Source organism: Pleurodeles waltl, chromosome 10 (genome assembly GCF_031143425.1).
Source record: "Pleurodeles waltl isolate 20211129_DDA chromosome 10, aPleWal1.hap1.20221129, whole genome shotgun sequence".
Classification (NCBI taxonomy): Eukaryota; Metazoa; Chordata; class Amphibia; order Caudata; family Salamandridae; genus Pleurodeles; species Pleurodeles waltl.
This window is the reverse complement of record NC_090449.1, coordinates 639,869,113-639,891,389: the sequence shown is the minus strand read 5'-3', so window position 1 is coordinate 639,891,389 and position 22,277 is coordinate 639,869,113.

The following is a 22,277-nucleotide window of genomic DNA, read 5'->3' as shown; positions in this document are numbered from 1 at the left end:
ATTTGGTTACTGTATTTTGATATATTACAATGGTTCAACTCATTTCCTTTTGTCTTTGCATTCTTCCGGGGGGGTTGGGGGCTGTTACTGTAATGTTTGGTTATGCATTGGTGTGTGTGTTGTAGTGGGTGAGGGTCTGGGTGGGGGTTGTGATGTTGGTTGTGTGTGTCCCTGTGTTTTTCCCTCCCCCTCCCTTATGTCGTAGGTGCAGTACTCACCGTGGTCTTCGTCGCCGGCGTTGTTGATCCTCGTATAGGAGCAGGAAGACTATCGCAGAGAGAATATGGAGTTCCGGCTCCATGGTGTCGTCGTTCCTCGTGGGGTGTGTAGAGGTGAGCGTTTTCCCTTTAAAATGGCTGTTTGCGCCATGTTTTTATCTGCAGTGAATCCGCCCCAGAAAAGGTGGCGGATTGGCCTGTTGTGATACTGTGGGCGGTACATTGTCCTCCGCCTGTCTGTTGGCGGTGACCGCCGCGCTGTTTGTCTGTACCGCCGTGGCGGTCGGAGTGTTAAAGTGGCTGTCTTTGTTGGCGGTTTCCGCCACGGTCATGTTGGCGGTTTTACCACCGTTTTAACACCGACCGCCAGGGTTGTAATGACCACCATTGTGTTTTGTGACTTTTAAGTTAATTTGCCCCTGAGTGTTTTCAACTTTCTGGCAGAATTGTTCCCCCTTTGATCACCTTTAAAAGCCATTCATCGTATGGGGAGTTTCAGTGGAAATGCAGGGGTAGACTTGGGAAACGTATTACATTAACTTATTTTGGAGGTTTTTTTTTTAGGTCCACATATTTCTTTGTGACCACTCTGTATTTGTTTTTTCTTTTAGATCTAGGGTGCCTTGTCTGTCGAGAGAGAATTTAACCGATGCAGCTATGCGGCATTGGAAATGAGCTGCTGTTAGTACTATTTGAACAACTATGTTTTGAAAAAGGCTTTGAACTTCAGGCAATTGTCGTCCGATCTGATGTTTTCTGGTAAGTTTTCTAATATTGTGTGACCTAGCAAAAAATAACACCTTCTTTCGAGCTTCTTCTGCCAATCACCAACTGTGATTGCCACATTCTTTCAGGCTGATCTGAGTGTTCTAGAATGAGCCAGTATGTGACTCCTGAGGAGTAAGGTACTTAGGGCCAGATGTAGCAACTTCCCAAATTGCGACTTGCAGTTTGCGAGTCACTGCGACTCACAAATTGCAAGTCGCAATTTGGGATGCAGAAAGGTGTCTCAGACACCTTCTGCGAGTCGCTATGGGGTCGCAAAGACCCACCTCATTAATATTAATGAGGTGGGTCGCAATTTGTGACCCAATAGCGATTCAGGGCACTCACGGACATGGAGGCCTGCTGGGAACAGCAGACCTCCATGTCCGTGACTGCTTTTGAATAAAGCTTTTTTTTTTTTTTTCAAAGTGCAACCCGTTTTCCTTAAAGGAAAACGAGCTGTACTTTAAAAAATAAACCGAAACCTTTTGTTTCGGTATTTTTCAGGGCAGGTAGTGGTCCATTGGACCACTGCCTGCTCTGAAAAATTATTTTTTGGTCCAGTCATAAAGGGGAAGGGGTCCCATGGGGACCCCTTCCTCGTTTGCGACTGGGTTACCATCCACTTCAAGTGGATGGTAACTGTGAGTCCATTTGCGAGCGCGAAAGCGGTCGCAAATTGAATTGCATACCAGTGCGACTCGCAAATAGGAAGGGAACACCCCTTCCTATTTGCGACTCTGAAATGTATTTTGCGAGTCGGTTCCGACTCGCAAAATGCATTTCTACATGCCAGATGGGCTTTAGCGACTCGCAAACTGCGTTTTTCGCCGTTTGCGAGTCGCTAAAGCTTTCCTACATCTGGCCCTTAATCCTTTTCCTAGAGCTCATCACAAATTGTCAACATTTATAGAGTTAGAGCACAAATACTGCTCAAGCTCACCTCTTACCATATATCAAAGTACAAAAAATAGTCTTTGCAGGAAACAACTATAAAAAAGTGTGTTTTTTTTAATTCAGTGTTAGATCACCTATCCCACTAGTAGCAATTAGAGTTAGGCTAACTAGTTAGGATATCCTCACTGATTATCCATTGGGTGATGCTGCTCATACTATACAAGAAGACATAAGGAAATGAGAAAATGTCACAGAAAGACATCTATACATGACTGTGAAAGCACCTCATTGAAGCACCCAATAGGAAGACTGCTACATGGATATAGCCTTCCAGACTTCTCATTGGTGTAAAGTTCATTAATAGCGAATAGACTTGCATCACCAATGGAGATCATGTTTGTGTTCCTACCTGCGCCCTAAGGCTATCTGTATCACTGTTCTTGCCCCAAGAATGCTAGGTGGTGCTTTTGACTAATACTAAGGTTCTCTTTATAAAGGGACATTACATCTGTAAGATACATGTTTACAAGAGGAGAAGGAGGCAAACTGTTTGAAATATAGCTGTATTGCTGATATTGGCTTTTCAAAGCTAGTCCTGAAAAGCAGACCAGAAAGAGGGAGTAAATGGAGATTGGGTGGATATTACTGATGGGCAAAATTCAAAACTAGCTGATAACAGCATCATCAGTACACAGGCCAAATGTAGAGGAAGACCTATATGTGGTTACGTACTATTGGAGTTAGGCAAATGTTACACCCCTCTTGCTGGCAGACAATTTCGAACGATCATTTTGTAGCTAAAACTTCAAATTCTACGTAATATACATTGGTGAGTGTTAGAAGGGCAACAAGGAAAGTATTTACTCATTTTAGTTGTACCACTTGGTCATCAATCTTTCCTCAAGTTGATCTCTATAAACATATTCACCTGTCCATGGTGATCAATCAATGCAAGAAATGTAAGCACTTATCTAGAGCATCACAATGTCGTTGTTAATAAATGTTGTACGTTTCGTGCCTGTATGTTGAAACACATGTTCACAATTCTTTCATGTATTTCCTTTGTGAAACACTCTCATTTCATTGTGTAACATATGTTGACATAGAGATCTTGGTTCTATGGGGCTCATTCCGAGTCCGACGGGCGGCGGGCACCGCCCGCCGGGCGGAAACCGCCCAAAGACCGCACCGCGGTCAAATGACCGCGGGGCTCATTTTGACTTTCCCGCTGGGCCGGCGGGCGATCTCCAGAAGATCGCCCGCCGGCCCAGCGGGAAAGCCCCTGCAACGAGGAAGCCGGCTCCGAATGGAGCCGGCGGAGTTGCAGGGGTGCGACGGGTGCAGTAGCACCCGTCGTGATTTTCACTGTCTGCATAGCAGACAGTGAAAATCTTTTTGGGGCCCTGTTAGGGGGCCCCTGCACTGCCCATGCCAGTGGCATGGGCAGTGCAGGGGCCCCCAGGGGCCCCACGACACCCGTTCCCGCCAACCTGTTCCTGGCGGGTTGTACCGCCAGGAACAGGCTGGCGGGAAGGGGGTCGGAATCCCCATGGCGGCGCTGCTTCCCTGGGGCAGGGGAAAACCGGCGGGAAACCGCTGGTTCCCCTTTTCTGACCGCGGCTTTACCACCGCGGTCAGAATAGCCCTGGAAGCACCGCCAGCCTGTTGGCGGTGCTTCCGTTGCCCTCCACCCTGGCGGTTTCAAACCGCCAGGGTCGGAATGAGGGCCTATGTGTTTTGGGACTGTGCACAGCCTTTATCAGGAACAATCTATATGCATCTTTTAGAAACTTGGTCTTTAGTTGGCAGAGGTATGCACCCTGTCCAAGTAGGGACCACAGTCCTAGAGCTGACTGCAATAGAGGGTAGGCCAGCTACAGAACCCATTCAGAGTCTGCTGAAACAGTATCTTTGATGGAGCAAAGCATCAAGGTCGAGGGCATGGTGCGTCCATTTTTGCAGGAATGAGCTGTAGAACCCACCTCTGAGGCCCAGGACTGGAGGGGGTAGCTCAGGAAAGAGTAGGACTCACAGATGGCAGAGTCCAACAGCACCAGGACAGTTGTAGGCAGTCTTTGATGTCCCTGAGACTCCGGAGAACAGGGGGCAAGCCAACAAGCCCTTGGAAAATCTGGGGTTCAAGGGTGAGTCCTTCTCACTCCAGGCAACAAGCAGCTGGCAGCAGGTCAAAAAAGCAACACAAGTAGCAAAGTGGCATCCCTCCTACAGTACAGCAAGCAGTGAGCCAACACGGCAGTGCAGTTGCAGAGTGGCAGCACAGCATCCCTTCTTCCTAGCAGAGTGTCCTTGGTTGCAGTAGAGTCCTGATTTGGTGGGGTTTGGGGTCCAGTACATATACCTGCATGTGCCTTTGAGGTGGGGGAGACTTGAAGTGGCCTTTGAAGATCACAGGGTCCCTACCCGTCCTTTCCTGGCTCCAGACAGTCTACAGGGGGTTATGCAGCCCTTTGTGTGGGGAGAGGCACAACCTTATCCAGGGGGTGAGGCAGTGCTAAGCTCTGCCCCCAGCAAAAGCCTCTTAATGGCCCATTAAGGTCCATTGAGTTGCACCTAAGCTCCCATTGTCTGCAACTGCCTATATGGAAAGCACAAAGCCAAGCTGTCGCCAACCCCAGATGTGTATTCAGAGACAGGTACAGAATGGTTTAAGTAAGAAAATGCATACTTTCTAAAATTGGAATTTTCAGACTTACATTTTAAAATCTAACTTCACCATAAATTGTAATTTTAAACTGTGAGTCCAAAGACACCAAACTCCACATTTCTATATTTTCCCAGTTGAACGTTACACTTTAAGGATGCTTCAAAATAACCTCAGTGTTAACCTACAGGAGAGATAGGCCTTGCAGTAGTGGAATTCTAATTTAGCTGTTTTTCATTACCTGGACATGTCAAACATATAAGTACATGTCCAACTTTTTAAATACACTGCACACTGCCTTGGAGCCAATAAGGGCCTACCCTAGAGGTGACATATGTAATAAAAGGAAGGTTTGGGCCTAGCGAGTCGGTGCACTTTCCAGGTCGAAATGGTAGTTTAAAACTGCACATGCAGACTCTGCAGTGGCATGCGGACAGGGCTAATGTAGTGGGAAGTACAATCTGTGCTGCAGGCCCACTAGTAGCATTTAATTTACAGGCCCTGGGAACATATAGCGCACTTCATTAGAGACTTACAACTAAATTAAATATTCCAATTGTGGATAGGCCAGTGTTACCATATTTGAAGGAGAGAGCACAAGCACTTTAGCACTGGTTAGCAGTGGTAAAGTGAACAGAATCCTAAAGCCATCAAAACAAGGGGGAAATGAGGAGGAGGAAGGCAAAAAGTGTGGGGATGATCGTGCAGAAAGACCCATTTCCAGCAGTATCCTTTGAACGTCTTCTAATCAAAAACAAAGAACAAGACTCTAGAAGACACAATATTTAGCAGGTCAAATGACTTTTTAATATGTGTCTTAATGTATATGATTTACAACTGTTGTGCTCAAACCACAATTCTTTACTGTCTCTGATTGATGTCAGTGGAAAGGTAGACTACATTCTGAAAAGTAAATTAATATATTCTTGAAACCCTTAAATCTAACAAAGTACTGTGGCCTTTGGGTGTTTTATAGAAAAAGCCAGAAAAACGCACCAATAAGTAGAGCTTAGAGTTCTCCATATTCCAGAAAAAAAGAGTCACCTTCATGGTAAAGGCTCAAGCCCTTGTATGAGTTCTGTAAATTATTATTTTTGTATCACACAGATTGCAGGGTGTGGTGTGTAAATGAGGGGTTCCAATAACAGTAAGAGAGCTTGATGGGTTAAAGCAGTTGCTGTACATGCTTGTGAGTCCTCAAAGGTATTTGGATTTTATGCTAAGTATTTGTTATAGCATGAACCTAATTCCAACGAGCAGCTGGGCCCTTTACAGAGAATATTTTTATATCAACAATAGCGTCTGAAACTTTGAGATGCACTGTATAGCTTAGTATTCTGTGCATTTTCAAAAACATAATATAACAATATTAGTGACAATGTTTTGTAAAATCTAACACTCATAATATGGGTGCGCTGCCTCACATCTTTAACAACTTTTAGACGTGTTTCTTGTGCTGTCAATTTAACATACAATGCTGTGTCTCATACTGTGGTTGCACTCTTTAAAACCAGTCTTGATAACTTTGGAGTGTTCCACTAATGCACATTGCATCATGACATCAACAACTACAATGGCCATGATTCTCTGAGGCTTGAGAATCTTGGCTATTTAACCAAGGAATGGATGCAGTTGTGAAGCAACAGATTAACTGTAAAATGTAGTCCTAAAATGTTCACAATGGTAATGGAGACCAGAAAGAGGGGAAGGACTATTAAAGCTAAGCGATGCACTTTAATGTTACTCAGTCTTGTCTGACAGCATACAGCTGCATTATGTTTAATATTATTGTACAATCACTAGAAAACATAAAAGATAATTACTTTTTACATTACAATATGTACAATTTAAATTAAATGGAAATACACTAATTTGTGCATAATCACCTGTTATTTTTTTTGTCACGTGACACAACAAGCATTGAATTATAATTTTCAGTTTCCATAGTTCTTTGATACATTTGAATAATAATGAAAAAGCTGTCAGTCAAAAAAGAGGGAGGATAGAGGAGTCTATTGGCAATTAATATTATGGGTCTGAGAAACTGGGTTGTTGGTTGACTGGAGTATGAACCATAATCAGGCAGCAACCACAATCCTTTTCAGGGAGAGGCACTAGCCAACCCTACATTTACCTGTGTTCAACCCTCTGGTAGCTTGGCACAGAGCAGACAAGCTTAACTTAGAGGCATGTGTAAAGTATTTGTGCAAAGCTTTAAACAGTAATAAAGTGAAAACACTACACAAAAGGAAGCCCACACCAAGTTAGAAAACTGAGGGGCATATTTATACTCTGATTGTGCCGGATTTGCGTTATTTTCTTTTCCGCAAATTTGGCACAAAACTAACACCATATTTATACTTTGATGCTAGACCCCGCTAACGTCAACATATTTGAGTGTGCATAATTTTCTGGAAGCGTGAAAGCGGCTTGCGTTAATGACATGCAAGGTAGGCGTTCCCGTCCAAAAAATGACTTATACACCTGTGCGCCATATTTATCCAACCGTGCAAAAATGCCGCACAGCTGGGAGGTGGAGGCGGAAAATGGCGCACATCCCGATTCGCGTCAACATTTAGGGGGTCATTCTGACCTTGGCGGTAAAAGGCGCTTTCCGCCGGTCAGAAGACCGCCATAACACTGCCGCGCCCGCGGTAAACCGCCATGGTCATTCTGACCTGCAACTTGCAAACCGCCAAAAACCCGACATCCACAAAAGTCCGCCACACCAAAGGTCAGCGAAAAAATGGCGATGACCAAACCTCCACCGTCACGCCAACAGAAATACGCCCATACCATTCCGACCCACAAATCCACGCGGTGGTCTTTCAAACGCGGTATTCCATTGGCGGTACACACCGCCGCGGTCAAAATACACACACACATAGAAAACTCAGCCACATTGGTCATTTTGAAACACACACACCTGATACACATACTAACACCACTCCCACACACCCAACACAATATAAAACACACACCCACATCACCCACAAACCCCTACGACCCGAAATTATTGACGAAGGCTAGAGAGAGAGCACAGAATAGACAATCCCACAACACAGAGGCACACAACACCATCACCCACACAGAATCCACACACCAAACACCACACACCACCACACGCACCACACTCATCACCACAAACGCCACCCCACACCTCATCCACACCACCCCATAGCACCCCAAAGACACCCCAGGTTCACTGACGCAGAACTCAGGGTCATGGTGGAGGAAATAGTCCGTGTAGAGCCCCAGCTCTTCGGGGCACAGGTGCAGCACACCACAATTGCCAGGAAGATGGAGCTATGGCAAAGGATAGTGGACAGGGTCAACGCGGTGGGACAGCATCCACGCAATCGGGATGACATAAGGAAGCGCTGGAACGACCTACGGGGGAAGGTGCGTTCCATGGTATCAAGGCACAACATTGCGGTGCAGAAGACTGGCGGCGGACCCCCACCTACTCCCCCAGAATTTACAGCATGGGAGGAGGAAGTCTTGCACATCCTGCATCCTGAGGGCCTCGCAGGAGTAGGCGGAGGAATGGACTCTGGTAAGTCAAATCTTCACTACTGCTTCCCACCCCCACCCCACCTGCATGCCAGCACATACCCCCACCCTCACCCCCACCCCCATCACACCAACTCCTTGCAAATGGCTCACCATCACAACCCACCCATCCCAACACCAAGCCCTGCATGCGACCACAAAGCATGGACACCCATCACCAAAGCATGCCCACTGCACACACACATCACCCCCACAAGCCACCCTCACAAAAGCCCCCACAAGGGAATGCCTGCACTTGGGTACACGGACACCCACCCATCACACGAAATGCCACACACAGAAGCAATAACCATACCTTTATACCCCTGCAGGACCCGAACGCCACCACACCGCCACGGAGGGTACAGAGATGTCCATCCCACCCCCAGAAGAGGCCCCCAGCGATGACAGCAGCTCTGTCTCCCTGGACCCAGATGACCAGCCCGGCCCATCGGGGACCTCTGGACAGTCGGTTCCCCACAGACAGCCACAGGCTACACCAGACCCAACCCCCTCTGGGAACACCAGCACAGCTCCCACCCAGCGGGCCCATGCCTCTGTCTCCAGGACACGTCAATCAGCGGTGTGTCCACCACTACAGGGCACCCAGGTTGACCCACCACCCCAACAACAACAGGGACCTGGGGGCAGTGGTAGTGGGCACACTGTCCAGGGGACAGAGGCCCAGGAACACAGGGGAACTGGGAGGGCTGCTGTGCGACAGGGGGGGACAGGCCCAGGGAACCGACTCTCCAAGAGGCCCTCTCCTCCATCATGGGAGCTTACCACCACTCCCAGGAGACAATGGCAACGGTACTGGCCAGGTTCCAGGAGATCCAGGCACTGCAGGAGGAACAGTACATGGGGTTCAGAGAGGAACTGAGGAACATCGGTTCCGCAATGGGGACCATCGTCGTGCCCCTTAACCAGATAGTCACCACATTGCGGGACCATGTGGCACCCCAAAGGGCCCCTGTCACTAGCCCAGGCCAGGAACAGCCTACCACCTCCGCCGGCGCTAGTGGACAGGAGGCCCCCACACAACAACAGGCCACCAGAACCCCACCTTCTGCAGAAGAAGAACCACCCCGCAAGCGGAACCTGAGATCTCATAAGAAGACAGAGTAGGATTGCAAGACCCCCGCCAGCATAAGATACCCCCTGATGTCATCCCAGTGTCCCACATTGTCACCCTGTCCAACCTTTAACTGCCCCTGCTCCATCCTTCCACAGGCATATAGACAATGCACCTGTGCGACTGAGAACTGGACTCTGCCATGGACATTACTCCACCCCCACCCATCACCGTTTTACAATCATGTACCTATATGTAGCACTTAAAATAAATCACTTATTGCACTTAAAATAACAGGAGTCTGCTTGTATTCTTAACAAATGTATTACACATAACGGTGCAATAATGTCCAGTTACTTTGTGATTACAACATACCAATTTCAATAAGCTTTAGTCCATGGGCAAACAAAGCAGAAGTCACGCGGTGGGTCATACAGCTCTGAAAAGGGAAGGGAAAGTCACTAATCAGTTAACAGGAACTGGGGGGAAACACAGACAGTGGAGACGCATGAGGCCTTAAGTAAATGTAAAATGGCGTGGGTGATTTTTACCTGTGTGCTACTGAAAATATTGTTGTATGACTGTATCCCTGTTGTCCGTGTCGTCCCCGTTGTCTTCCTCCTCTTCACTCTCCACAGGCTCCACAGCTGCTACAACACCACCATCTGGACCATCCTCCTGCAGAAAAGGCACCTGGCGTCGCAAAGCAAGATTGTGAAGCATACAGCAGGCCACGATGATATGGCACACCTTCTTTGGTGAGTACATTAGGGATCCCCCTGTCATATGCAGGCACCTAAACCTGGCCTTCAGGACCCCGAAGGTCCTTTCTATGATCCTCCTAGTTCGCCCATGGGCCTCATTGTACCGTTCCTCTGCCCTGGTCCGGGGATTCTTCACTGGGGTCAGTAGCCACGACAGGTTGGGGTAACCAGAGTCACCAATTAGCCACACACGGTGTCTCTGTAGCTGTTCCATCACATAAGGGATGCTGCTATTTCGCATGACATACGCGTCATGCACTGACCCAGGGAACTTGGCATTTACATGGGAGATGTACTGGTCAGCCAAACAGACCACCTGGACATTCATCGAATGATAACTTTTTCTGTTTCTGTACACCTGCTCACTTTCTTTGGGGGGAACCAAAGCCACATGGGTCCCATCAATGGCACCAATGATGTTGGGGATATGTCCAAGGGCATAGAAATCACCCTTCACTGTAGCCAAATCGCCCACCTCAGGGAAAATAATGTAGCTCTGCATGTATTTCATCAGGGCAGACAACACTCTGGACAAAACCTTAGAAAACATAGGCTGAGACATCCCAGATGATATGGCCACTGTTGTCTGAAAAGACCCACTTGCCAAAAAATGGAGTACTCACAGAACCTGCACCAGAGGGAGAATCCCTGTGGGTTGGCGGATGGGGGACATCAGGTCTGGCTCCAGCTGGGCACATAGTTCATGTATAGTTGCTCTGTCAAGCCTGTATGTAAGTATGATATGTCCATACCTTCCATTGTCGACAGGTCCACCAGCGGTCGGTACACGGGAGGATTCATCCTTCTCCTCACAAGTCCCAGCGGACGGTGCCTAGGAAGGACAACATGGAGCACAGAGTCAAGCAACCCACAGGTTCGTTCACACAGCTTGCACAGTACACGAATCACTATGCATTGAAAGGCTTGTATGAGTGGCAAAGCAAGGCCTAGGCCTGTGTGACGCAGTAGAAATTATGCCATGTGGGCCCTTGAAATGGCGGCTGCCTGACCTGTGAAGTGTGACAGTGGGATGTGAGGTCAATGCGCTGGCGTGGCACACCGTGGCAGTAGGCGGTCGAAGACCGCAGTGCTAAGCCGCATTGGTTAACATTGCACCCTATGGGTTTCAGTAGCCAATGAGAATGGGCGCCTGCGGTCGCGGTACGCACCGCGGCGGTACGCACCGCCGCGGGCGTGACCGCCATTTTCTATCTGATTAATCACTCGAGACCTGATCATCCACAGGAGAGGACCGATACTGCAAGTGCTGCTGTGACCTCGGTCTGGGAGATACAATGGCTGCTGCGACTGGGGAAAGGGCCCCTGCCTTCACTTCCGAAGAATTGGAGAAACTTGTTGATGGGGTCCTCCCCCAGTATGCGCTACTCTACGGTCCTCCAGACCAACAGGTTAGTACACAGGGTGCACGTTGAATGGGCTATGCCTGTCTTGAGTGGGGTGTATGTAAGATGGTGGGGAGGGGAGCAAATGAGGAGTTCAACGCACGAAAGATGAGAGCATGTGCCACATGGCAAGGTTGGGAAGGGGGGGCCACTCACATTTACCAGGCAGAAAACTGATGAGATTTCCTTTACCACCCTGTACATGTCACATAGGTCAGCGCCCATCAGAAGATCGACATTTGGCGTGCCATCGCCAAGGACGTCCGGGCCCTGGGGGTCCACAACAGACGGGGCACCCACTGCCGAAAGAGGTGGGAGGACATCCGCCGCAGGACCAGAAAGACCGCCGAGTCTCTGCTGGGGATGGCCTCCCAACGTAGGAGGGGTGCCAGCCGCCAATTGACCCCCCTGATGGCCCGGATCCTGGCGGTGGCCTACCCCGATTTGGATGGGCGCGTGAGGACATCACAGCAGACACAAGGTGGTGAGTATCAGCACATTCTGCTATCTTTGCGCGCAGTGAAGGTGTCTGGGTGGGGGAGGAGAGCTGTGGCTATCTCTAGGCCAGGGCGCATTCTGTAGGCTAGGCCCCTCCGTTAGACACGGCCCTGTGCCCCCGCCCCCCACCTCTGTAGGGTACCAAGTACAGCTATCCATGGTCCGGCCTCACCCATGTGTGCATTTGTCGTCCATAGACCTGTAGGCCTAGTCACAATAACTGAGTAGTGTACCCCGATTGCGCAGCCTAGTGCAGGGGGCTTCTGTGTCTGTCCTCTCCGACAACGGTGTTGCCAATGCATGCACTCAACCTGTCTTCATTCCCCCCCCCCCCCCCATTTTCTTTGTCTTCCTGTTCATGTGTGCATTAGCATCATCAGGCGGAGGAGAAGTGGCATCGGCGCACGAGGGAGCTGCATCTCACATGGCCCTGGAGGGCCATACAACAGACTCCGAGTAAACCAGTGAGACGGAGGGCTAGTGGAGCTCCACAACGGGGACCCGTGGAGACGTCAGCGACACCGACACGTCCTCGGAAGGGAGCTCCCTTGCGGTGGCGGCAACATCCGTGCCCACCGCCACAACAGGTACAGCCGCCACCCAGCGCACCAGCCCCGCCCTCCCAGCAGCCCCTCAGCCTTCGCTCCGTGCCCACTCGCCCAGGAAGGCGGGCATCTCCTTCGCCCCAGGCACCTCAGGCCCTGCCCCAGTTACCCCTGCTGCCCTCAGTGAGGAGGTCATTGACCTCCTCAGGACCATCATTGTTGGGCAGTCAACCCTTTTGAATACCATCCAGGGTGTAGAAAGGGAGGTGCATCGGAGCAATGCATACCTGGAGGGCATTCATTCGGGTCAGGCTGCCCATCAGCGATCGTTCAACGCTCTGGCCTCAGCACTGACGGCAGCCATTGTCCCTGTCTCCAGCCTCCCTCTTCTGACTTCCTCCACCCAGTCCCAATCTCCTGTTCCTCTGCCTATCCCATCCACACCATCATAAGCACCACAGATCCCACAAGCATTCACCCAAGCAACATCCAGATGCAGACATGCCAACAGTCACTACCACCTCTGTGTCCCCCACCTCCTCATCTCCCTCCTCCCTCCCTGTGACGTCTCCACTCACACCTGCATGCACACCACCATCAGCCAGTACTTCCATCCCCAGCACACCCTCCATTACAGTCCGCACACGTGCAGTCACCACCCCCACTGCCATTTACACGTCCCCTGTGTCCTCTCCCAGTGTGTCTGTCACCCCCTCTTCCAAACCACCCAAACGCAGGCAGCCACCCACCCAACAGCCATCCACCTCACGACAACCTCCGTCACAAGCATCTGCACCCAAAGACAGCACACTTGACTCTCCTACAACCACATCCTCTTCCTCCACTCCCATACCCACTACACCTACCCGTCCCTGTCCTTCCAAAGTGCTTTTCCTTTCCAACCTTGAACTCGTTCCAACCACTGACCCACCCCCTCCATCTGGTAAGAGTAAAAAAAGCACCTCAGCATCCACCAGCCCTGCATCTACTGTGACCATAGTGCAGGGCTATTGGAGTCCACCAGCTCCTAGGGCAGGAACATCGGCCAGCAGCAAGGGGACAGCCAGCCCACCCCCTGGGAAGAGGACAAAAAAAACTAAGGCCGGCGCGACAAGCCTGAGACGGCTGCCACCAAGGACAGTAGCCTTGCCCCGTCACCTGCCACATCATCAAAGGGAGGCAAGGGCCACAGAGCTTCAGCGAAGGAGGGCAAGGGCAGCAGGGCGGAGAAGTCAGGCAGCAGGCGAGCTGCCCAGGAGGGCCCCACCAGCCCCATTCCGGTTGTGACGGACGACACCCACGGGCCCAGGACTCCATCACAGGAGGGCCCCGCGACCGCAAGGTCGGATGGCGACTGAGCGGGAAGTCTTGGCCAGGTCTGGCTCCCTAGAAACACAGGACAAGCACTGCTGAACAGGGCCCCACCGTGAGAAGCACCGCTGAACAGGGCCCCGCCGTGAGAAGCACCGCTGAACAGGGCCCCGCCGTGACAAGAACCGCTGAACAGGGCCCCGCCGTGAGAAGCACTGCTGAACAGGGCCCACGGTCACAAGAACCGCTGAACAGGGCCCCGCCGTCACAAGAACCGCTGAACAGGGCCCCGCCGTGAGAAGCACCGCTGAACAGGGCCCCGCCATCACAAGAACCGCTGAACAGGTCCCCGCCGTGACAAGAACCGCTGAACAGGGCCCCGCCGTGAGAAGCACCGCTGAACAGGGCCCCGCCGTGAGAAACACCGCTGAACAGGGCCCCGCCGTGAGAAGCACCGCTGAACAGGGGCCCGCCGTGACAAGAACCGCTCCGCTGTGCCCTTCCTGTCAAGCACCGCTCCGCTGGGGCCTTCATCTCAAGCACCGCTCCGCTGGGCCCTTCATCTCAAGCAACGCTCCGCTGGGCCCTTCATCTTAAGCACCGCTCCGCTGGGCCCTTCATCTCAAGCACCGCTCCGCTGGGCCCTTCATCTCAAGCACCGCTCCGCTGGGCCCTTCATCTCAAGCACCGCTCGCTGGCCACCGCCGTCTCAAATCAAATCAAATCAAATCATTAACATTTATAAAGCGCGCTACTCACCCGTGCGGGTCTCAAGGCGCTAGGGGAGAAAGGGGGGGTTATCGCTGCTCGAACAGCCAAGTCTTTAGGAGTCTCCGGAAAGCGGAGTGGTCCTGGGTGGTCCTGAGGCTGGTGGGGAGGGAGTTCCAGGTCTTGGCCGCCAGGAAGGAGAAAGATCTCCCACCCGCCGTGGAGCGGCGGGTGCGAGGGACGGCAGCAAGTGCGAGGCCAGCGGAGCGGAGGGGGCGGGTGGGGACGTAGAAGCTGAGGCGTCTGTTGAGGTATTCCGGTCCCTTGTTGTGGAGGGCTTTGTGTGCGTGGGTGAGAAGACGGAAGGTGATCCTTTTGCTGACTGGGAGCCAATGCAGGTGTCTCAGGTGTGCGGAGATGTGGCTGTTGCGGGGTACGTCGAGGATGAGGCGGGCCGAGGCGTTTTGGATGCGTTGCAGGCGGTTTTGGAGTTTGGCGGTGGTCCCGGCGTAGAGGGTGTTGCCGTAATCCAGGCGACTCGTGACAAGGGCGTGGGTCACGGTTTTTCTGGTGTCGGCGGGGATCCAGCGGAAGATCTTGCGGAGCATGCGGAGAGTGAGGAAGCAGGCGGAGGACACGGCGTTGACTTGCTTGGTCATGGTGAGAAGAGGGTCCAAGATGAAGCCGAGGTTGCGGGCGTGGTCTGCGGGGGTCGGTGCGGTGCCGAGGGCCGTGGGCCACCAGGAGTCGTCCCAGGCGGACGGGGTGTTGCCGAGGATGAGGACTTCCGTTTTTTCAGAGTTCAGCTTTAGGCGGCTGAGCCTCATCCAATCTGCGACGTCCTTCATACCCTCTTGTAGGTTGGTCTTGGCGCTGGCGGGGTCCTTGGTGAGGGAGAGTACAAGTTGGGTGTCGTCGGCGTAGGAGGTGATGATGATGTCGTGCTTGCGTACGATGTCGGCGAGGGGGCTCATGTAGACATTGAAGAGTGTCGGGCTGAGCGATGAGCCTTGAGGTACGCCGCAGATGATCTTGGTGGGTTCTGAGCGAAACGGAGGGAGGTAAACTCTTTGGGAGCGGTTAGCGAGGAAGGAGGCGATCCAGTCCAGGGCCTGGCCTTGGATCCCGGTGGAGCGTAGGCGGGTGATTAGGGTGCGGTGACAGACGGTGTCAAAGGCAGCCGAGAGGTCGAGGAGAATGAGGGCGACTGTTTCACCGTTGTCCATCAGGGTTCTGATGTCGTCTGTGACTGAGATGAGGGCGGTTTCCGTGCTGTGGTTGGTTCGGAATCCGGTTTGTGAAGGGTCGAGCAGGTTGTTGTCTTCCAGGAAGGTGGTCAGCTGTTTGTTGACGGTCTTTTCTATTACCTTGGCTGGGAAAGGTAGAAGAGAGATGGGGCGGAAGTTTTTCAGGTCGCTTGGGTCAGCCGTAGGTTTCTTTAGTAGGGCGTTGACTTCAGCGTGCTTCCAGCATTCGGGGAAGGTAGCAGAAGAAAAAGAAGAGTTGATGACGGTCTGGAGGTGCGGGGCGATGATGTCGTCGGCTTTGTTAAAGATGAAGTGCGGTCAGGGGTCCGAAGGGGCGCCGGAGTGGATAGAGTTCATGATAGATTTGGTTTCTTCCGTGTTGATGTGGGTCCAGTTGTTGAGGGTGATGTCCGGGGAAGCGGGTTCAGTGGTGTATGGTTGGGTCTGGTGTCCGAAGCTGTCGTGGAGGTCGCTGATCTTGCGATGGAAGAAAGTGGCGAGGGATTCGCACAAATCCTGTGAGGGCGTGACGGCGTTGGCGCTGGCGCTGGGGTTGGAGAACTCTTTGACGATGCTGAAGAGTTCTCTGCTGTTGTGGCTGTTTTTGTCTAGTCTGTCGGTGAAAAAGTTCCTTTTGGCAGTGCGGATCAGGTGGTGGTGTTCGCGTGTAGCGTTCTTGAGGGCGGTCATGTTGTCAGCGGTGTGGTCCTTGCGCCAGGCCTTCTCAAGGGCACGACAAGTTTTCTTTGATTCTTTGAGGGTGTCAGAGAACCAGAGAGGTTTTTTGGTGTTGGTCTGTCGATGCGTGCGTTTGAGGGGAGCAAGGTTGTCAGCGCAGTTGGAGATCCAGTTTGTGAGGTTGAGAGCTGCGTCGTTGGGGTCGGTGGTGAGGGTGGGTTGGTTGGCGGCGAGAGCGGAGAAGAGTTGCTCTTCAGGGATCTTGTTCCACTGTCGATGAGGGATGGGTTGAGTGCGGAGGTGGGAGGTCTCGCGTCGGAATGTGAAGTGGACGCAGCTGTGGTCGGTCCAGTGTAGGGCAGAGGTGTGGCTGAAGAAGACGTGTTTGCTGGCGGAGAAGATAGGGTCGAGCGTGTGTCCGGCGATGTGGGTGGCGGTGTTCACCAGTTGTTTGAGGCCGAGGTTGGCGAGGTTGTCGAGCAGGGTGGTGGTGTTGGGGTTGTTGTTTTGTTCCAGATGGAAGTTGAGGTCGCCTAGGAGGATGTAGTCCGGTGAGGCGAGGGCGTGCGGGGAGATGAAGTCGGCGATGGCGTCGCTGAAAGAGGCGCGAGGTCCGGGAGGACGGTAGACGAGGGATCCTCTGAGGGTGGTCCTTGGGTCGGTGCGAATCTGAAAATGCAGGTGTTCAGCGGCGAGGGGGGGGTCTTCGGTGGAGGTGGTGACGCTGATGGAGTCTTTGAAGATGATGGCGACACCTCCTCCTACTTGGTTGGTGCGGTCTTTTCTGGAGATCTTGTAGCCTTCGGGGATGGCGGTAGCGATGTCTGGAGCAGAGGAGGCGTTCATCCATGTCTCCGTGATGAAGGCGACGTCCGGGGCTGTGGAGTCCAGGAGGTCCCAAAGTTCAACGGCGTGCTTGTGGACGGAACGAGCGTTGATCAGGATGCACTTGAGGTGGTTGATGGCGCGTGGGCTTGTGGTCGTGGTAGTTGCGTGGTGGAAGATGCGTTTGCAGGAGTTGCAGGCGAAGGGTCCATGGGTGCGTTTGGGGTGAGCTAGGAAGCAGGTTTTGGAGCGCCCTGGGTTGAGGGCGTGGAGGGTGGTGGGGTCGTAGCGGATCAGCGGGGCTTGGGGGAGCTGGGGACCAGGGGTCGTGGCGCTGGGCGCGGGCCAGGCGCGGACGGGCGCAGACGGGCTTGCCTCTGGCGCGCCTCTGGCGCGCCAGCGGCGTGCCCGCTGCGCGCGCCCGCTGCGCAGTCGCGCAGCGGCTGCCATAAGAGGTAGGAGGGGGGAGGAGTGGTCAGCTGGGGGCGAATGGGAGCTGGGGGGCGGGGGCGTGCAGGAGGTCGCGGCGGGAAAGCGCGAGGGAGGGGGGGGGACAGGTAGAGTGAGAGGAGCTGGGGGAGGGGGTTTAGGGTGGAGGAGGGTGAGTGTTAGGAGGTTTGGAGATTAGGGAGAGAGATAGGAGTAGGGTTGTGAAGATAGGGGAGGGGGGGTTGTAGAGGTGGGTGAGGGAGAGAGGTAGAGTGAGAGGATAGGGAGATAGGTAGTAGAGGGGGTGGCGGGAGGGGGGGAGAGATAGAGAAATAGATAGAGAAAATAGATAGAGAAAATAGATAGAGAAGTCGATAGATAGGGAAATAGATAGATAGACAGATAGGTAGGTAGGAGGAGGTGGAGAGTGGGGGAGTTAGATAGTGAGATAGGGAGCTAGAGAGATAGGAAGATAGGAGGAGTGAGGGAGGTAGATAGCGAACGGGTTAGCTAGGGGTGAGAGAGGGGGAGGCGAGTGAGGGAGGGGGATGAGGAAGGAGCAGGAGGGCAGGCTCGGGGGAAGAAGACGGAGGAGGTAGAAGAGCCGAAGACAGGAGAACAGAAGACAGAAGAACAGAAGACAGAAGAACAGAAGACCGGAAGAGCAGAAGACAGAAGAACAGAAGACAGAAGAACAGAAGAACAGAAGAACAGAAGACAGAAGAACAGAAGACAGAAGCACAGAAGATCGGAAGAGCAGAAGAACAGAGAAGAACAGAGAAGAACACAGAAGAACACAGAAGAACACAGAAGAAGAACACAGAAGCACCGAGAAGAACAGAGAAGAAGAACACAGAAGACCGGAAGAACACAGAAGAACAGAATGGAAGAACAGAAGAACAGAAGAGAAGAACAGAAGAACACAGAAGAAGATTGCAGAGGGGGAGCGAGGAGGAAGAGACAGAGAGGAGGAAAAGAAGCAGGAGCAGGAGAGAAGGTGAGTGGCGCGGGGCAGGGCGAGGGGCTGGGAGGAGGGGGGTACTTACAGTTAGGTGGGTCTCAGGAACACAGGAACTCGGGAACTTGGAGGAGCTGCAGCGGCAGGGGGAGCGACCTACCCTTGGGTCAAGGGTCGCTACCACTGTCGCGCAGCGGCCGCCATAAGAGGTAGGAGGGGGGGGGAGGGGTCAGCTGGGGGCGAATGGGAGCTGGGGGGCGGGGGCGTGCAGGAGGTCGCGGCGGGAAAGCGCGAGGGAGGGGGGGGACAGGTAGAGTGAGAGGAGCTGGGGGAGGGGGTTTAGGGTGGAGGAGGGTGAGTGTTAGGAGGTTTGGAGATTAGGGAGAGAGATAGGAGTAGGGTTGTGAAGATAGGGGAGGGGGGGTTGTAGAGGTGGGTGAGGGAGCGAGGTAGAGTGAGAGGATAGGGAGATAGGTAGTAGAGGGGGTGGCGGGAGGGGGGGAGAGATAGAGAAATAGATAGAGAAAATAGATAGAGAAGTCGATAGATAGGGAAATAGATAGATAGACAGATAGGTAGGTAGGAGGAGGTGGAGAGTGGGGGAGTTAGATAGTGAGATAGGGAGCTAGAGAGATAGGAAGATAGGAGGAGTGAGGGAGGTAGATAGCGAACGGGTTAGCTAGGGGTGAGAGAGGGGGAGGCGAGTGAGGGAGGGGGATGAGGAAGGAGCAGGAGGGCAGGCTCGGGGGAAGAAGACGGAGGAGGTAGAAGAGCCGAAGACAGGAGAACAGAAGACAGAAGAACAGAAGACAGAAGAACAGAAGACCGGAAGAGCAGAAGACAGAAGAACAGAAGAACAGAAGAACAGAAGAACAGAAGAACAGAAGACAGAAGAACAGAAGAACAGAGAAGAACAGAGAAGAACACAGAAGAACACAGAAGAAGAACACAGAAGCACCGAGAAGAACAGAGAAGAAGAACACAGAAGACCGGAAGAACACAGAAGAACAGAAGGGAAGAACAGAAGAACAGAAGAGAAGAACAGAAGAACACAGAAGAAGATTGCAGAGGGGGAGCGAGGAGGAAGAGACAGAGAGGAGGAAAAGAAGCAGGAGCAGGAGAGAAGGTGAGTGGCGCGGGGCAGGGCGAGGGGCTGGGAGGAGGGGGGTACTTACAGTTAGGTGGGTCTCAGGAACACAGGAACTCGGGAACTTGGAGGAGCTGCAGCGGCAGGGGGAGCGACCTACCCTTGCCAGCACCGCTCCGCTGTGCCCTTCCTGTGAAGCACCGCTCAGCTGGGCCCTTCCTGTCAAGCACCGCTCCGCTGGGCCCTTCCTGTCAAGCACCGCTCTGCTGGCCACCGCCGTCTCAAGCACCGCTCCGCTGGGCCCTTCCTGTTAAGCACTGCTCCGTTGGCCACCGCCGTCTCAAGCACCGCTCCGCTGGGCCCTTCCTGTCAAGCACCGCTCCACTGGGCCCTTCCGCTCCGCTGGACCCTTCCTGTCAAGCACCGCTCCGCTGGCCACCGCCGTCTCAAGCACCGCTCCGCTGGGCCCTTCCTGTCAAGCACCGCTCCGCTGGCCACCGCCGTCTCAAGCACCGCTCCGCTGGGCCCTTCCTGTCAAGCACCGCTCCGCTGGGCCCTTCCTGTCAAGCACCGCTCCGCTGGGCCCTTCATCTCAAGCACCGCTCCGCTGGGCCCTTCATCTCAAGCACCGCTCCGCTAGCCACCGCCGTCTCAAGCACCGCTCCGCTGTGCCCTTCCTGTCAAGCACCGCTCCGCTGGCCACCGCCGTCTCAAGCACCGCTCCGCTGGGCCCTTCCTGTCAAGCACCGCTCCGCTGGGCCCTTCTTGTCAAGCACCGCTCCGCTGGGCAACGCCGTCTCAAGCACCGCTGGCCCATTGACAGTGCTGGTTCTGTGTCGAGCAGGGCTTCACGAAGCACTCTGGGCACCATGCCTCCTCCATTAACAGTGGAGTCGGTAATCCATCTGATGGACTGTGGCTTGCCACTTCCCAGGATGGAACAGTGGGCAAGCCACCCACTGTAGAGACTTGAGAGACTGTGGCTTTGCACTCCCCAGGATGGCATAGTGGGCAAGCCACCCACTGTAGAGACTTGTGAGACTGTGGCTTTGCACTCCCCAGGATGGGACAGTGGGCATGGAGGCCCCTCGTGATCTGGCGTCGTGGACTCATGTGGCTGAGGTGCCCCCCCTTCCCTTCCCCCTGAGGTGCCTGTAGTTTTATCATCTGATGCCCCAGCAGTGTTCTCTCCAATGGTATCTGGTCTCCTGTGTGGGCTTTGCCCATGTGTTTGTGCACATTGGCCCACGGACTATGGAACTTTGACAGAATGGGCAGGACTTATTGCCTATGTATATATTTTTAACTATGTTCATTCCTTATTTTGTATCTTTCATATTGCATATTTCCCATAACTTCAATGGAGCTATATTATACATATATTTTAAAGATCATTTTAATTGTGTCTTTGCATTATTCCGGTGGGTTTGGGGGGTGTCACTCTGACTTGTTGCTCTGCATTGGGGTGTAGGTATTTGGGGTGGGGGGGTGGGTGTATGGCGTATGTGTGTGCCCGTAAGCTTTCCTCCTCCCCCCTCCCCTGTGTCGTAGGTGCAGTACTCACCGTTGTCGTCTGCGCCGGCGTCCCTACTCCTGGTAGATGAGCAGGTAGACAATAGCTGGTAGGATGTTTAATTCAGGTTCCATGCTGTCCAGATTCCTCGTGGAGTGTGTAGAGGTGAGCGTTTTCCCATTCGTAGTCTGTTTCCGCCGTGTTTTTAACGGCGGGTGTCCCGCCCCGGAAAAGGTGGCGTTTTGGTGAGTTGTGATAGGGTGGGCGGTACATTGTCTGCCGCCTGCCTGTTGGCGGTGACCGCTGCGCTGTTTGTCTGTCCCGCCGTGGTGGTCGGAGTGTTAAAGTGGCGGCCTGTGTTGGCGGTTCCCGCCAGGGTCAGAATTCCATTTTTTTGACCGCCTGTCTGTTGGCGGGTTGGCCACCGCTTTATCACCGACCGCCAGGGTTGGAATGACCCCCTTAATGCCTGGGTCAGGGCAGGCATTAAAATGGGGCAAACACACCAGTACTTAAGGAAAACCCACAGAAGCAACATCAGAGCTCCAAAAGGGAGACATGGAGGTGCTATTCATTGAGCATGCACGAAGGCGCAGAGCACAGGAGCAACAGCAGCACCTTCCACCACACCAACAGGGACCCCAAAGGAAACGCAGAAGGCAGGAGAGGATATTCCGGACCAGGACAGCCCTTCATGGCCTCAGGGAACATGACATCATCCAGAGGTACAGACTAAACTGACAAGCCATACAGCAGCTACTGCGCCACATTGAGCCACAGTTGCCACCCAGCTTGCAGACACCCCACATCATTCCACCAGAGACCAAGCTGCTAGCTGTCCTCCACATGTTGGCAAGTAGTTCTTTTCAAACCACTGGTGCCCTGGTTGCCAGGATCTCACAGCCCTCATTCTCTGCTTTCCTCTCCAAGGTACTGGATGCCATCATCTCCCTCACACCCGTCATATCAGCTTCCCCAACACACAGCAGAAGCAGCAGGAGACCAAACAGGGCTTCTATCAAATCAATGGCTTCCCACACGTGCTTGGTGCCATTGACTGCACACATGTATGGATTGTGCCACCTGCTGCAACTGAGCATCTATACTGCAACAGGAAGCACACACACTCCATCAATGTGCAG